Below are 10,191 nucleotides of genomic sequence, written 5' to 3'. Positions count from 1 at the left end.
TTGATTTGCATATTATTGATAGGAAGGGAGCCGAGAACCCCGTTGCAAACAACTTGTCTAGGTTAGAAAATGTTAATGTTCTTGATGACCCACTACCTACCGATGATAGCTTTCCTGATGAACAATTAAATGTCATAAGTGCTTCTCGTAATACTCCATGGTATGCTGATTATGCTAATTGCATTATTGCTAAATTTATACCACCTAGTTTCCCATACCAGCAAAAGAAAAAGTTTTTCTATGATTTATGACATTACTTTTGGGATGATCTACACCTTTATAAAGAAGGAGTAGATTGTGTTATTAGACGTTGTGTACCTGAGCATGAATAGGAACAGATCATACGCAAGTGCCACTCCGAAGCTTACGGAGGACACCATGCTGGAGATAGAACTACACACAAGGTATTGCAATCCGGTTTCTATTGGCCCACTCTCTTCAAGGATGCTTGTAAGTTTGTCTTGTCTTATGATGAATGCCAAAGGATTGGTAATATTAGTAGACGTCAGGAAATTCCTATGAATTATTCAGTTGTTATTGAACCATTTGATGTTTGGGGCTTTGATTATATGGGACCTTTTCCTTCCTCTAATGGGTATACACATATTTTAGTTGCTGTTGATTATGTTACTAAGTGGGTAGAAGCTATTCCAACTAGTAGTGTTGATCATAACACTTCTATTAAGATGCTTAAAGAAGTTATTTTTCCGAGGTTTGGAGTCCCTAGATATTTAATGACTGATGGTGGTTCACATTTTATTCATGGTGCTTTCCATAAAATGCTTGCTAAATATGATATTAACCATAGAATTTCATCCCCATATCATCCTCAGTCCAGTGGTCAAGTAGAATTGAGTAATAGAGAGATTAAATTAATTTTGCAAAATACTGTTAATAGATCTAGAAAGAATTGGTCTAAGAAACTTGATGATGCATTATGGTCTTATAGAACTGCTTATAAGAATCCTATGGGTATGTCTCCATATAAAATGGTTTATGGAAAATCATGTCACTTACCTCTTGAACTTTAACATAAGGCATATTGGGCTATTAAAGAGCTCAACTATGATTTCAAACTTGCCGGTGAGAAGAGCTTATTTGACGTTAGGTCACTTGATGAATGGAGAACCCAAGCCTATGAGAATGCCAAGTTGTTTAAAGAAAAAAGTTAAAATATGGCATGATAGAAGGATACAAAAGCGTGAGTTTAATGTTGGTGATCATGTTTTGCTACACAACTCTTTTTTAAGATTTTTTGCAGGAAAGCTTCTCTCTAAATGGGAAGGCCCTTACATCATCAAGGAGGTCTATCGTTCCGGTGCCATAAAAATTAACAACGTCGAAGGCACAAATCTGAAGGTGGTAAACGGTCAAAGAATCAAACATTATATCTCAGGTACTCCCATAAATGTTGAGACCAATATAATTGACACCGTAACACAAGAGGAGTACATAAGGGACACTTTCCAGAACGTTTCATACTCCGAAAAGGAATAGGTATGTGGTACAGTAAGTAAACCGACTCCAAAACGTTTCCATTATCAATTTTTCTCCGTTTTGGAATATTTAAAAAATAGGAAAATTAAAAGTAGTCCGAAAGAGACACGAGGCCACCACAAGGGTGGAGGGCGCACCCTACCCCCCTGGGCGCGCCCCCGTCCTTGTGGCCACCTCGTGTGCCCTCCGGACTCCGTTTTCTTGCACGATACATCTTTTGGTCGGTAAAAATTCATTATATAATTTCCCAAAGGTTTTGACCATAGTACCACGACAATATCTCTTGTTTTTCTTTCGAGCTGTTTTTCTGACAGATCTAGATCACCATGACGTCTCCAAGCGCCCCCAAGGACAAGTTTTTCGAGAAGGTCATCAACCCCCTACCTCGCGGAGGTGTTGCGTCACCCTCAAGCCATTGAGCTGTGAGAGGGGGTGCTGCACATCCGCGATGTTGAGGGGGCGAAGAAGACCGGAAGCATGGAGACAAGACTCGAAGCAATGGAGCAGCAAGTTTTCAAGTGCCAAAGGATGGTGGAAAGTGGACTCAACACCAATCACATGATGATCGCGGAGTTCACCAACAAGCACAGGCTGGATCCCAAGAGCATTGAGGAGGCCATCTTCAGGCTTCATGAGAAAATCGAGCATCTCCAAGCCTAGATCTATGACCTGCAAAACGAAAACTGTGAGTATGAATATAGATTCAAGAGGATGAGGTTGGCTGCAGATTCGAGGATCCCGGAGACCCGCTCATCTTTCTATGATGGTGAGCCTATGCCTTGGAAGATGGACGACAGACCTACTTCATCAATAACTCCATCATCATCACCTCCGAAGAAAGAGACATAAATACATGGGTATGGGCACTCCCCTTGGCAATTGCCAAGCTTGGGGGAGGTGCCCCGGTATCGTATCACCATCACGCCTTTATCTTTATCATTTTTCTTAGTACGATCCTTTTGATTATATCTTGATCTAGTAGAATAAAGTTTTAATATGATCTGGCTTTGAGTTTTGCTTCGATCTCTATCTATGTAATTGAGTTTGTGAGATGTATAATAAAGAGTAGTTTTGAGTTGAGGGCTTTGCTTTCTTGCTATGATCTTGAGGGGGTTAAATAAAACAAAGAGTAAAAATAAATAAAAAGACCATATAGTGATCTTATGGAGAGTAATAATTTCACATATAAAGAGTATGATGAATAAAAGTTGTTGAGAGTTGACAAACATAGTTTTGGTCATTGTTGCAATTAATAGGAAGTAATAAAGAAAGAGAGGCTTCACATATAAATATACTACTTGGACATCTTTTGTAATTGTGAGCACTCACTAAAATATGACATGCTAAAAGGTTGATGTTGGACAAGGAAGACAACATAATGGGTTATGTTTTCTTATATCTGAATAGAAGTTATATTGTAATGGATCATCCAACATGTTGAGCTTGCCTTTCCCTCTCATGCTAGCCAAATTCTTTGCACCAAGTAGAGATACTACTTGTCCTTCCAAACATCCCTTAACCCAGTTTTGCCATGAGTGTCCACCATACCTACCTATGGATTGAGTAAGATCCTTCAAGTAAGTTGTCATCGGTGCAAGCAATAAAAATTGTTCTCTAAATATGTATGATCTATTAATGTGAAGAAAATAAGCTTTATACGAACTTGTGATATGGAAGAAATAAAAGCGACAGACTGCATAATAAAGTTCATTATCACAAGCGGCTATATAAAGTGATGTTCTTTTGCATTAAGATTTCGTGCATCCAACCATAAAAGCGCATGACAACCTCTGCTTCCCTCTGCGAAGGGCCTATCTTTTACTTATATCTCCTACCCTTATACAAGAGTCATGGTGATCATCACCTTTCCTTTTTACACTTTTTCCTTTGGCAAGCACTATATGTTGGAGAGATCCAGATATATATATCCACTCGGATGTAGGTTTTCATAAAGTATTATTGTTGACATTACCCTTGAGGTAAGAGGTTAGGAGGCAAAATAATAAGCCCCTATCTTTCTCTGTGTACGATTGAAACTTTGTACCCATAAGTATCGCGTGAGTGTTAGCGATTGTGAAAGATTAAATGATAGTTGAGTATGTGGACTTGCTGAAAAGCTCTTGAATTGACTCTTTCCGATGTTATGATAAATTGCAATTGCTTCAATGACTGAGATTAGTTTGTTAGTTTTCAATAAAGTTTCCGATTTATATTTTATCTTGTGAATGAATTGTTACTTTAGCATAAGAAATTATATGACAATATATGTTGCTGTTCTAAAGATGATCATGAAGCCCTCAAGTTCGTATTTTATTTTATCGACACTTCTATCACTAAACATGTGGACATATTTATCGATATCGGCTTTCGCTTGAGGACAAGCGAGGTCTAAGCTTGGGGGAGTTGATACGTCCATTTTGCATCATGCTTTTATATTGATATTTATTGCATTATGGGCTGTTATTACACATTATATCACAATACTTATGCCTTTTCTATCTTATTTTATAAGGTTTACATGAAGAGGGAGAATGCTAGCAGCTGGGATTCTGGACTGGAAAAGGAGCAAATATTAGAGACCTATTCTGCACAACTCCAAAAGTCCTAAAACTTCACGGAGCATGTTTTTGGAATATATAAAAAATATTGGGCGAAGAAAGAACCAGAGGGGGGCCACCAGCCAGCCACAAGGTTGGGGGCGCGCCCTACTCCCTGGGCACGCCCCCCGTCCTTATGGGCCCCCTGTCAGGCCTCCGGTGCCCATCTTCTGCTATATGGTGTGTTTTGACCTAGAAAAAATCAGAAGGAAACTTTCAGGACGAAGCGCCGCCGTCTCGAGGCGGAACCTGGGCAAAACCAATCTAGGGATCCGGCGGAGCTATTCTGCCGGGGAAACATCCCTCCGGGATGGGGAATTCGAAGCCATCGTCATCACCAACGATCCTCTCATCGAGAGGGGGTCAATCTCCATCAACATCTTCACTAGCACCATCTCCTCTCAAAGCCTAGTTCATCTCTTGTATTCGATCTTGGTCCCAAAACCTCAGATTGGTACCTGTGGGTTGCTAGTAGTGTTGATTACTCCTTGTAGTTGATGCTAGTTGGTTTATTCGGTGGAAGATCATATGTTCAGATCCTTAATGATAATTAATACTCCTCTGATTATGAACATGAATATGCTTTATTAGTAGTTACGTTTGTTCCTGAGGACATGGGAGAAGTCTTGTTATAAGTAATCATGTGAATTTGGTATTCGTTTGATATTTTGATGAGATGTATGTTGTCTTTCCTCTAGTGGTGTTATGTGAACGTTGACTACATGACACTTCACCATTGTTTGGGCCTAGGGGAAGGCATTGGGAAGTAATAAGTAGATGATGGGTTGCTAGAGTGACAGAAGCTTAAACCCTAGTTTATGCGTTGCTTCGTAAGGGGCTGATTTGGATCCATATGTTTCATCCTATGGTTAGGTTAACCTTAATTCTTCTTTCGTAGTTGCGGATGCTTGCGAGAGGGGTTAATCATAAGTGGGAGGCTTTTCCAAGGAAGGGCAGCACCCAAGCACCGGTCCACCCACATATCAAATTATCAAAGTAACGAACGCGAATCATATGAGCATGATGAAAACTAATTTGACAACAATTCCCATGTGTCCTCGGGAGCGCTTTGCATTATATAAGAGTTCGTCCAGGCTTGTCCTTTGCTACAAAAAGGATTGGGCCACCTTTGCTGCACCTTGTTTACTTTTATTAGTTGTTACCTGTTACGATTTGTCTTATCACAAAACTATCTGTTACCGATAATTTCAGTGCTTGCAGAGAATACCTTGCTGAAAACCACTTGTCATTTCCTTCTGCTCCTCGTTGGGTTCGACACTCTTACTGATCGAAAGGACTACGATAGATCCCCTATACTTGTGGGTCATCAACCCTTGGTGTGTATATAAGCCGTGGGGTTTAGTCTTTAAAGGCACGATTACCAGCCTTAGGGTTTAGAACACAATCATACGATCTTGAGGTAGATCATCTTGTACTCAATACTCCATCACATCAATATAATCAAAGCAGGAGGTAGGGTTTTATCTTTTTGAGAGGGCCCAAACCTGGATAAACATCGTCTCCTATTTCCCACTGTTACCATTGTTCCTAGACCACGAGTTCGAGATCCCCTACCCGAGATCCGCTGGTTTTAGCACCGATAGGGCCCACCCAAGCCCTCCTCCCCCAACCACTTATCCACTTCAGGACCCTACCACTAGGGGCCTCGGTGATAGGCCCCTTTTCCACGCCAGTGCCATCGACGGGCCATTAGCCTTCCACCATTACCCTACTGCTAGGGTGGCTGGCTTTAGGGTGTGTTACCCAACCGTCGGTTAGGTTGGTGGTAGGAAAAAGGGTCAGTTTTTCTTTCTTTGAAAAAGGAGTGAGATCATGCTGAAGTTTCAAAAAAGGGTCAGAATGGTGCTTTCGGCCTCACCACATTGTTACTCGCGGCTAAATTTCATGTTTTGACCCTTTTTCAAATAGTTTAACCAGATCTGACCCTAGTTCGATTTTATTTTCAAATTTGACCCTTTCCCTACCGCCAGGGATCTCGGCAGTAGGGTTGCATAGCCTACCACCAGAATCTTTGGCGGTAGAATAACGGTACCCGCCGTCTCCCTAACGTCCCGACGCTGACCTAGCAGACGACCTACCACCGACGGCCTTGGCGGTAGGATGTGCAACCCTACCGCCGAGCTCCCTGGCGGTAGGATGTGCAACCCTACCAAAAAAATTCAGCCACTTCTGGTTCCAGTACGAGTGAGGCCCCCTACCGCTAGAGTCCTTGGCGGTAGGGTCTGATCATAGTGCATTTTTTGCAAACATCTTGTATTTTGTCTTCATTTTTTTGCCACAGCAATGTTATAGACTTAAAAACAATAAGTATGTATCACATCCACAAATCCCCACATGTAGCAATGTTATAGACTTATAAACAATAAGTCTGATCATAGTTCAACTAAGAAACATAGCAAATAGTTTCACATAACTAATGGTTCAAAAAATACCAAATAGTTTCACGAAGCCAACATAAAAGGTTTAACTAGTTCAACGGCAGCAACTTCACTTGCTCCTTCCCCTCTTTGAGGTACGGTCCTCATTGTTCTTTGAATGGGTCTCAACCGCCTTGTTCTTGCGTTGAGGAGGACACGCTCTCTGAAACGGGGATGGACTTTCCCAATCCCTCTTCGGCACATTCCTCTTCTCAAGCTAGGTTGTCTGAGTTGGTGGAGGTCCGTCGTCGTCGTACTCCTCCTCCTCATCGCTATGTTCCTCTTCTTCCTCTAGTTCATTTTTTTCTCGCTCCTCGTCCTCTTCTTCATCTTCACCTTCTTCGTCCTCGTACTCGTCCTCGTCCTCTTCAACCACCCTAGACGACGAGGTAGCCTGGCTCGATGAAGCGAGGCTATGCATCGGGGCTGCAGGAGCATAAGCATCAGCAGAGGAGCTAGCGCACCCAAGCAGGCCCACAAGGTTGCGACATTTGTTGACGATCTTCTGCAATAAGAACGAAACAAGAACATAATATGGATCAAGTTTATGGTTACAAACGAAGATGAACTTAAGAGAGAATGTAATTGTAGGAGGCTCGATGTTACCTTCACCATTCCCCTCAACTTCTTCTCACTATCTCGAGTCCCGGGGATAGAACTTAGCGCATCCAAGCCTTCAAAAATGCTTTTGTTCAGCTCCGAAGACTGCAAAACAATAAATGAGTCACACTCACTAAAGTAGATTTCATCCAACCACCGGTTGAAAACAGATAAACACAAATTACCATTCTGTTCATGAGGGTTCCATACTCCCTAAATCCGCCTTTTAGCTCTCTGATGCTGTCATGGTAGGCTTCATTCTCGGAGCCGTCATCGTATAGTTCTTCGGCATATGTTGTTGCCCACTGGGGCCTCAGGCGCAGACGATGCTTGATGCCATCGTCGTACCACCGCATGTGATCCTCGTACTCATCCCAGTCGATCACTTTCCTCTCCAATATTTGCGGGTTTTCCACCAGTTCCATCCCTTCACGTATCTGGCATGTTGCTCTCCCCATTCTATGATCGACTGATTCTTCTGCCTGCTCATCCTCCAAGGCATAAGAAAGAATGTAAAACACCATAAGTAAGAATGTAAAACATCAAAACAAAAACACGGAAATGGAGAGAATGTACTCACAAGTGTAGGTCTAAGCCACCGCTATCGATGAGACCGCCTGGTGGTGTACGTTGCGCCCTACCAAATTGTGCGGCAATGCACTGTGGCAAGTGGTACTGGACAACATAGGCACAAATCATGGGCACGATACACCGCCAGAAAAGCCGATCTTGCGTGCACATCACGTTCAACTCGAACCCCCACGCTCATTCATCATACGGCCTCCAAAACCTAGTAGCAAAAGATGGTAAGCTCACGTGAAAGTGTCGTCGAAAATATTCAAAATCTAGTTCTTATACCTAGAAAGCCGTCAGAGCATTAAGCTCGTTGGTGAAGACCTTGTACAAAGCATTAGATGTGCCCGTGTAGACACCCACCATGTCCCAAGCGTATGCGACGGTCGGGTATCGATCGTCTTCATCGTCTTTGCCATAGTCAGTCCATTCACGCTGGAACAGCTTCTCCGAAAGCCCCACTGGGATTCACTCCCACATCCAAATGGAGAGGCCCCAGACACATCCACACATACCAGACGTATCTTCCGCCCTCTGGGTTGCGTCGTCAAGCTACAAAACAAGTATAGATGATAAGATGACATAATATAAAGCAGCATACGTCCATGATATTTGAAACAATGTGCTATTCTCTTACCGAACGGTATAGGTAGGTGAGGCCGGCAGACCCCAGTTGTACCCTGCATCCAGGCCTTTAGGAAGTCGAGATACATCCATAGGGCATTGTCCCTAGAGTAGTCTGGAAACACGACCTCAGTGAGAAGATACCACAGGTAGGCCCTGCTACCTCTTGAGGACTGCGTTGGTTTTTACCTTGAAGAGGAAAGGGTGATGCAGCAAAGTAGCGTAAGTATTTCCCTCAGTTTTTGAGAACCAAGGTATCAATCCCGTAGGAGACCTCACGCAAGTCGCCTCGTACCTACACAAACAAATAAGAACCTTGCAACCAACGCGATAAAGGGGTTGTCAATCCCTTCACGGCCATTTGCAAAAGTGAGATCTGATAGAGATGATAAGATAATATTTTTGGTATTTTTATGATAAAGATTGAAAGTAAAGAGTGCAAATAAACGGCGACAGAGATAGCTCGTTGACGGGAGATTAATATAATGGAGAATAGACCCGGGGGCCATAGGTTTCACTAGTGGCTTCTCTCAAGATAGCATAAGTATTACGGTGGGTGAACAAATTACTGTCGAGCAATTGATAGAATTGTGCATAGTTATGAGAATATCTAGGCATGATCATGTATATAGGCATCACGTCCGCGACAAGTAGACTGAAACGATTCTGCATCTACTACTATTACTTCACACATCGACCGCTATCCAGCATGCATCTAGAGTATTAAGTTCATAAGAACAGAGTAACGCATTAGGCAAGATGACATGATGTAGAGGGATAAACTCAAGCAATATGATATAAACCCATCTTTTTATCCTCGATGGAAACAATACAATACGTGTCGTTTCCCCTTCTGTCACTGGGATCGAGCACCGCATGATTGAACCCAAAGCTAAGCACTTCTCCCATTGCAAGAAAGATCAATCTAGTAGGCCAAACCAAACTGATAATTCGAAGAGACTTGCAAAGATATCAAATCATACATAAAAGAATTCAGAGGAGTTTCAAATATTGTACATAGATAATCTTGATCATAAACCCACAATTCATCGGATCTCGACAAACACACCGCAAAAAGAGTTACATCAAATAGATCTTCAAGAAGATCGAGGAGAACTTTGTATTGAGATCCAAAGAGAGAGAAGAAGCCATCTAGCTAATAACTATGGACCCGAAGGTCTAAGGTAAACTACTCACACATCATCAGAGAGCCTATGGTGTTGATGTAGAAGCCCTCCGTGATCGATTCCCCCTCCGGCGGAGCGCCGGAAAAGGCCCCAAGATGGGATCTCACGGGTACAGAAGGTTGCGGCAGTGGAAATAGGGTTTCGTGGTGCTCCCGGATGTTTTCAGGGTATATGAGTATATATAGGCGAAGGAAGTCGGTCAGGGGAGCCACGAGGGGCCCACGAGGGTGGGGCATGCCTAGGGGGCAGGCGCGCCTCCCTGCCTCGTGGCCTCCTCGTCTGTTTCTTGACGTCCACTCCAAGTCCTCTGGATCACGTTTGTTCCAAAAATCACTCTCCCGAAGGTTTCATTCCGTTTGGATTTCATTTGATATTCCTTTTCTGCGAAACACTGAAATAGGCAAAAAAAACAGCAATTTGCACTGGGCCTTGGGTTAGTAGGTTAGTCCCAAAAATAATATAAAAGTGTATAATAAATCCCATTAAACATCCAAAACAGAATATATAATAGCATGGAACAATCAAAAATTATAGATACGTTGGAGACGTATCAGGCCCTGGCATACTGCTCCACCTCCCCGGGTTCGGCACCTTCCGGGCACTTGCTCCGGTGCTTCAGGTGCCAGGGCAGTGGTACACCGGAAGTCCGGTTACCCTTAGCGCGGGGGGGGGGGG

Source organism: Aegilops tauschii, chromosome 3, assembly GCF_002575655.3.
Source record: "Aegilops tauschii subsp. strangulata cultivar AL8/78 chromosome 3, Aet v6.0, whole genome shotgun sequence".
NCBI lineage: Eukaryota > Viridiplantae > Streptophyta > Magnoliopsida > Poales > Poaceae > Aegilops > Aegilops tauschii.
Note: the sequence above shows the minus strand (reverse complement) of the source record.